At 37.3% G+C, this 8035-nt stretch overlaps 1 protein-coding gene across 1 annotated transcript in view; it reads left to right on the top strand.

Annotated features, from left to right (window-relative positions):
- The window catches only part of LOC117171159 (voltage-dependent T-type calcium channel subunit alpha-1H-like), a 1009801-nt gene that overhangs the window by 396644 nt on the left and 605122 nt on the right, over positions 1 to 8035 (top strand). The window lies entirely within an intron of this gene.

Genomic DNA, 8035 nt, shown 5'->3' with positions numbered 1-8035 from the left:
CCCCCCAGGCTCAACTCGGATTTTTCGAGAGTTCTGACACAGGTTCGGAAAAAGGCGGTTTTAATATCAAAAAATTAATTTAAAATTTCAAAAATTTGCAGATGCGTTGTTAAGACATAAGGAAGGTAAATGATAAAGCCCCTACTTCGAGAAATGAAAGCAACCTCTTCAAATTAAGCGTTGAAAATGATCAAAATAATTTCCAATATTAAATAAATAATGTAGCTACAACATAATTATCAATATTACACGGTAGCTTACCTTCGGCCAAGCTCGAAACAATAAACTGCAATCGTTTTCACTGAGACAATCGCTCATAAATGCAAAAATAATGAACTTCCAAAAATGTTCAATCTTTTCAATTTTCCGGACAAACTATTCACTTTATGGCAATCTTTTACATAACCTTTTTTATTCAGAAGAAAATTTAGAGTGTTTTACTATATAACTATTTTGCTCTAAAAATAGCTGTTTCCAAGGAAAATCCAAAACATGAAATAGGCCGCCATATTGGAATATGGCGGCTCGAGCGCCCACCCCCCTCCCCAAATTTACTGAATTTTAGCAGGTGTTTTAAGACCCCTTCGTTGTCTGGCCTATTAGCTTTACGAGTGCTCGAAGTGTGGTCTTACTCTTCTTTAAGGAATTTTGAATTGTGCTACACTTCGCTTGGAGCATCGAGCTGTGTTTGTTTTCTTCAAACGCTGAATGGTGCTAGTCGTCGTACGGACCATCGATATGATGATTTTTCAAATAACAATTATTAAAAATAATGTATTTCTGAATCATCAATTTTGTTTTAAAATGTGCATAGTATGAAAAAATTTTTTTTAAATGTTCTCAACAATCGAACCGTTGAATCAAAGAAAAAAAACTGATTAAAATCATGAAAAGTTTGTTGTTAAATATCATGAGGTTCGGCGAAAATTTAGGAAGAAATTTCTGTTCCCTACCGAAAGAAATCTCTGAGTTTTCTTTAGCGAAATAGCTTGGCCCATTTGAGTCTATAAACAAAGTCTATTTGAAACATAATAGTCTCGGAGATAGTTTGAGCTATTTGGGTCCTTTCCAAGATCCTTTTAGTGGTCGTTTTAAGAGTGGTGCGACGGTAATATAATGTTCCTTTTGTATTCGTCACATACCGGGCGGGCAGAGTCATTTACAGTAGTTGGTCGTGGCTAATCCGCTGTCCCTTTTTAAATTTCTCTTCAAATGATTAACACTTTTTTTTAATTGATGAATTTTGTTATTATACTTATTTATAATTATAACTTATATACTGATATACAATTTTCTAGTTGAATTCAAAAATGTTGCCTTTTTTGGCGTATCTCATTCCATTTACGAGAAACGTTCTATTAATTCCAATTTTAGGCATTAAAAAAAAAGTTAGATATCTGAAGTCATCGAAACCCATAGATTCCGAATTATTATGTTTTAGGCTGTTAACTATGAATTTTTAAAAAATCTACTCCTAAATTTTAATCCGAAAGCTTAACAAAGGATCCTTGAGTGTCGACTACTCTATTGAGATAGCCTATCTGCTTGTTATTTATGATCGTATTCTTATTTCAATTTCGGAAAGGATATTTTAAAGCCTTCAGACCATTTAAACGAGCTTCCTGGACCTTTAGAAATATCTACCTGAGTGCCTGCGGAGAATTTCTTTGAGATTCTTTGACCTAAAGAATTTTTAGTATATACTCAAAGATTCTTTTCAGTAGGGTTTCCATTCGAGGAGCATGTGTCTTTTAATTAATTTCTTTATACAATTTTTATGCAATTATTGTTCTTTTATATTCAAGAAATAATTTTCACACACTTTAAACAATGATAACAAATTTCTTTGAAAGATATTTGATCATTGTGTATTGTAATAAATACATAATCATTATTTATAAAAAACAACCATTTTTAATTTATATAATTGAGGTATTTCATAATTCGGACACTTTTCACGGGGATTTTATTATTCGGGAATTTTTCAGTATCGGAAATTTGATTTTTCGGGATTGTTCAGTTGTCTCATGTGTCTGATAAATTATATTATTAAAAATATATACAAACACTGCACATCTTAGAAAATGTGCCAACATATTCATAAGAACTGCTAACTAATTGGATTTTAAAACAATGTACGTTTAAAGTTCTAGTTATGATAAACAATTGGTGTAATAAAACAAAATAAAAAATTACAGTTTTCCATCACTAAAATATAATAATAATGGTAATATAGTTTATTGTTACCAAACTAAATATTAATATGAATTAATAGCCAGAAATAAAATTGAGGAATTAATTAGGAATTTAGGTTGAAACGATGCAAAATGTAACTTTTGCAAATGTTTTTTTTAATTATCTAAAATTGTATATTTTTAATCAGTAATTACTTTTTGAAATTATTAATTTACTGAATAATTTTAATGTAAATTATGGTTATAGAAAAATTAACTGACATTTACTAATTTACCATTCAACCCTCATTCCCAAAAAGGATTGTTTACCATATATGGGCAAGTTTGGACTACAATTGAACTCTTTTTAAAATGTGCATTAAAGATATTTTGGCTTCTATACTCATATTTAAAAAAGAGAAAAGTTTTTAGAAATGACCAAGATGCAAACTTTTATAATTTTCCTTTCTTGCACAGAATTTCTAACATAATATGCCTTAAAAATGGTTAAAATAATTTTTTTAAATATTGTTTAAATTTTAAATCATCTAAGTAGGTAAAAAATGTATTTATTGCTCTTAACATATTTTTGGGTGCTATTCGTCGTGAAAACATTTGGAACATAAAGTGTTTCGACAACGAGGAAAATAAATTACGATAAATTACGATTATGCAAATAAATGAATCAAAAAGTGTCTGCATGATACTTATTTCCCAATAATTTTACCATTTTGGAAAAAAAATTATCACCGGGAGAGCATTAAAAATTATTATTTGACATATTTACAATGCGAACAATATAAAAAAATGTCGAGTAAAAGATTTGAACTAGTGATAGTCTGGTCGTAGATAGGCCATTTACCACTGAACGAGTGGCGCAGGCTAAACAGAACAACGCGTGACTCGGTACACATTTTTTTTATAGTGTGTAGAGTAAGAGCACCAATTCTTGACACCCCCCCCCCCCCCCACTGTTAGTACTCATCTCTAGACTTCATGAAATAATAAAAGAAAAGAGATAAATAGCAAATTGTTTTTATTTTTTAATAGTGCAGATATTTTTTCGGAGTGATATGTATTCATCTTATCCGAAACGATAATTTATGTGTTCTGAAATTACAAAATTCAACCTTGTTTCCAGGTTCCTTTTACGTGAATGGCTTAAATAGTCATTTTTTAAATAAAAGACAAATCCCCAATCATATTTTCAGCCAGAATCTTCAGATTTCTCCTACTATGCGGGGTTTGGCAATTCTCAAGGTTCTGAAATTTATCTGTATATTGAAATTTGAACAACAAAGAGAGAGGCCAATGTCTGCCATTCAGCCTAGTAGGCCTAATATTTTGAAGAGGGAGTTTTACGGGGTAATTGATTGCTCCGCAAAAATAATTTCGTTATCAATAATAATTATTATCTTATAAATTAGTATAGCAAATCAATTTAAATCAATAAATCATCAAATATGTGATGAAATCCACTCACTTATTATATTTTGGGGGCTAGGTTTCTGGGAGAGTAGCAGTGATACTCGCGAGACTATAAAGTTCCATCTAATTACAATATTCCCAAAAATAACTTGATGTTCCGTAACTTTTTTTTGTCGTTACCTGCTCGGGCCAAGATGGAGTCCCTTTCATTTAAAATTGCTCGCTAACCAGCATCCCGATGCTACAATATCCGATTTTCGCCTGGGAAAAATAAAGCAGGTGACATTTGTTTTTTTACCATTAACTCAAACTGAGCAGGTAGGGACAGGCAAAAGATTTGGATTTTAAAGGAACATTAAAGAAATTAACACCACACAATGAGAGGCTCGATACGGTAAATTGCAAGGACTTAAGTTAGATTTCTCCATTCTATTGGATTAATAAAGTTTTGTGTATGAATTGCGTGCAAAAATGGTAGGCACATTACATGAAGTTCAATATTTGCCGACTTTGCACAACGCTAATCTGTTTCATTGATTGAATTTTTGATTTAAAAAAATATTCGAGTGTGTTTTTTAAAACTATTTTCACGTCGACATATTCTAGAATTAATCATGAATTCTAGTAAAATTTTAGTTACAAGTGTCGCGTCGATAACTGAGCAATGATACATTTTGTTTAATTATACGATTGTTTAATAATACTTTATTATGGATGTAGGACTTTTGAGCAGGGAAATTAGTTAATAGTTTTATATATCAATTTCGTTTGTCTGCTTGGTCATCAAACATATTTGTTAGATTATAATAAGTGACAATTCTATAAAATAGTTTTAAGATAATGAAAACCAAAGATAAATTGATATTATATATATACCGAAGGGCCTATGACAAAGCCACCGAATGCGTCCTCGGGTTGCGGATAGAGGGTCCCTGTACCAAGGGTTTCTGCTGAATATAGTTACAAAAATAAATAGGCAGTCGCGGACAATTGTCCAGGGGTAGTCCCGAAGGAATTAACCCCCAAGCGGAAGTGTGAAAACCGTGCCGAAAGCTGAATGGCACCTGGGTGAGGTGTCTCGAACGGTGACTTTGGGATACCGGGCGACCACTCAGAGTAAGCAGCCTTATCCTTGCATGCGGGGCTCTACAAGGATGGACGAACCCCTTTCCTTAGCTTCTCGTGGGAACAACAATGACAACACCAAACATAGTTGTAGTAAGTGCGATTCAAAACAACAGAACGCGCAGGGCTCCCGAAAATGGGTCGGCCAACAATGCCGACCAATCTAGAGCTGGGGGAGCCAATGAAAATGGATTCAATGCGATGGATCGGCGGGATCTCGTGACCTTTGGGTGGACGGAGCAACTGAATCACGACTTGCTAGAGTGCTACAATGCGAGTGTGGCCCCTTAAAGGGGTTACATGGCACGACTGCATGCTCTATGGTGCGAGAAACACCCAGAGCTATCGCACTTTTCGCAGCAACGTCTGCGAAACCATGCTGAACTACTTCGAAAAAGGGGCTATGTAAGCGGAACGCCTACTCTACCACAGCTAGAACAAGCCGGCAACAGAGAAAGAGAGGCGACAATGAGACAATCCGCGGGCAGGCATCCAATAGATGAAGAGCGATGCTTTACGACCCGGAGAAACATCAACACCAAGGTTTCTCTCAAGCCTAAATATCTGGCTGAAATGGATGACGAGTTTTGTGGACATTTTTCCGAAGAATCCGACCTTTGGGCTATCAATTATTGTGTGTATAATGCAGCGAGAGCTTTGGCCGATGCGAACCGTAAAACAAAACCAACGGTTGATCATAAGACCAAAAGACGAATGCATCAACTTGCCATAAAGATAGGCTGGGCAAGACAGTACGCGTCCCGCATTCAGTGTGTGATTGACTACATCACATCCGGCACGAATTTTACCATCAAGGTTCGAAAGTTCGCGCGCGTACTCCGGACCCGTTATCACACACTTAACAAGTCAAAGCTGCTGACCAGCAGGCAGAATATTGTTGAAAGAATACGGATACTATCTGACGCTAAGAGAAGTCTAGAGCGGAGGGAGAGGTAGGTCAGAGAAAATCAACAGTTTCTCTCTGACCCATCTCGACTCTTCCAAGACCCTCCGGTTATTGTTGAACACCCGCCCAAACCAGAGGAGGTCGAAGTATTTTGGAGAGAAGTCTACGAAGTGCAGCATAGACTGGACGAAGACTCAGAAATTATAAATAGTTTCAATGAGCTATGAGATACCCTCATAAAATCTGATAAAGAATGCCCACCCATCACTACCGAGGAGGTGAAAAAGTATTAAGAGGGATGAAGAACTATTCCGCACCGGGACTTCTGCCGAAAATAGGCAACTTAGCTGACCCGAAGAATTACATGCCAATCACTTGTCTGAACACACTGTATAAGATATTCACAGCTACCCTAAATGATAGGTTTGTCCGGGCAATTGAACTTGTGTGGCAAGAAATGTATGAACAATGAGACTCAAAGAAAGACGTAGTGAGATGTCGGAAGAATCTTCTCATCGATTGATGTGTCTGCAAAGATGCAGCATTCTACCAGCGTGACCTATCGATGGCCTGGATTGATTATCGGAAAGCTTTCGATTCGACCTCCAATAGACTTATCATCCGTCTCTTGGAAATCTTAAAGGTTCATTCGCAAATAGTTAGGTGCATAGAGAGATTGATGCCCCTTTGGAAAACCAGATTTACTATCTCATCTGGAAAAAATCTTGTGACAACTAACAAGGTCACTTTTCAGAGAGGTGTCTTTCAGAGCGACACCATGAGCCCGCTCCTCTGAACAAAGATCTAAAAAGATCTAAAAACAAAGAGCAACTACATCTAGCTCTAGGGATTGTCGAACGATATACTATGGAAATTAGAATGGAATTTGGGTTAGACGAATGCGCCAAGGTTTATTTGAAGCGAAGAAAACTTAATGCATCCCTGAAGATCCTGAGATTTTTGATAGAAGCGCTATACGACACCTTTGCGCTAAAAGACTTATACATACCTGGGCGTGCCACAGAGCCGCATTCAGGATGTAACATCTATAAAGGATACTTTCCGAAGCAGATACAAACGTCTCATCCGGCAGATTCGGTCTTCGGAACTGTAAGCAAAGAACAAAGTATCTCCAACGAACCTGCTTACCGTCCCGGTAGTACTCTATTCATTTGGAGTAGTTCCATGGACCAAGAACGAGCGCAGATCCCTTGATATCGGGACAAGAAAGGTTATGCACATAAACAAAAGCATGCATCTTAAGTCTTTCGTTCCGTGACTGTACATCTCCCGCCGTCAAGGTGGTCGCGGAATATTGAATCTTGAATGTCTTCACAATAGGATTATTCTGGGTGCAGCACACAGAGTTGCAAATGGAAGAGACCCTCTTCTTAAAATGGTTAGGAATCACGAAGAAGTGGGCAAAGGAGCGTTTCTGTACAAAGCAGCGGAGGAGGCTGCTGAAATACTCGGACTTAACTTCAGTATTAGGGGTGAGCAAAATGCATCAAATCTTATCTATCTCGAGTACTCACTCCTGAAAGCCCGGATTAAGAAAGCACAAAAGAAAAACTTTCGCGAACAGCTCCTCGATAAGATGATGCACGGTATCTTCCACAGAAATATGAAGGATCAGTCAATGTCTTGTCAGCTAACGTTTGCTTTCCTTAAATCGCCCGGATCCAAGTCTGGTATGGAGGGTTTCATTTTGGCATGCCAAGACGGTGTCATTTCCACCTTAACATACCGTCGCCAGATTTTGAGCCAAGGCATTCCTGATGATAACTGCAGGGCGGGCCATGCACACCCCGAGCATTTAGCTCACATACTATCTGGTTGTCAAGCTCACGCGGGAACGACCAACATTCAAAGGCACAATGCGGCACTAAGAGTGCTTTATTACTATCTGTGTCACTCTTACGGCATTAACCTTAATATCACTCCTCTAAATGCTCCTAGGGAAATCGACTCAATTGTCGAGAGTGGGAAGTGCCGCATATACTGCATCTTCATATTCTCGACAATTGTTTCTGTTGCTCACTCGATGCCCGACATGGTTCTTCTTGACTTCGAGAAGTGAACCATTTTGTTTGTCGAATTTTCGGTACCAGCTGACAAAAACATCATAGCCAAGGAGAATGAAAAGAAAGAGAGGTATCGAGGCCTTATAAGGCAGTTGTAACGACCGTACCCGGAATATTCTGTTAAACTAGTCATCCTTATCATCGGCGCTCTTGGAGGTGCCAAGCTTTCACTTGCTAATAGCCTAAAAAGCATCTCTGCGTGTCAACAATATGCTAGGACACTTGCGGGAAAAATGCAGAAGGCGGTTGTTTACAGACTGTAACCACCTATCTCATGGTTGTGAGACGTGGTTGTGGCTGAAATTTTACCGCGATTT

The sequence above is a fragment of the Belonocnema kinseyi genome, chromosome 4 (genome assembly GCF_010883055.1).
Source record: "Belonocnema kinseyi isolate 2016_QV_RU_SX_M_011 chromosome 4, B_treatae_v1, whole genome shotgun sequence".
NCBI classification, from domain to species: Eukaryota; Metazoa; Arthropoda; class Insecta; order Hymenoptera; family Cynipidae; genus Belonocnema; species Belonocnema kinseyi.
The sequence above is the reverse complement of the archived record's forward strand: the minus strand, read 5'-3'. Positions and strand labels throughout refer to the sequence as shown.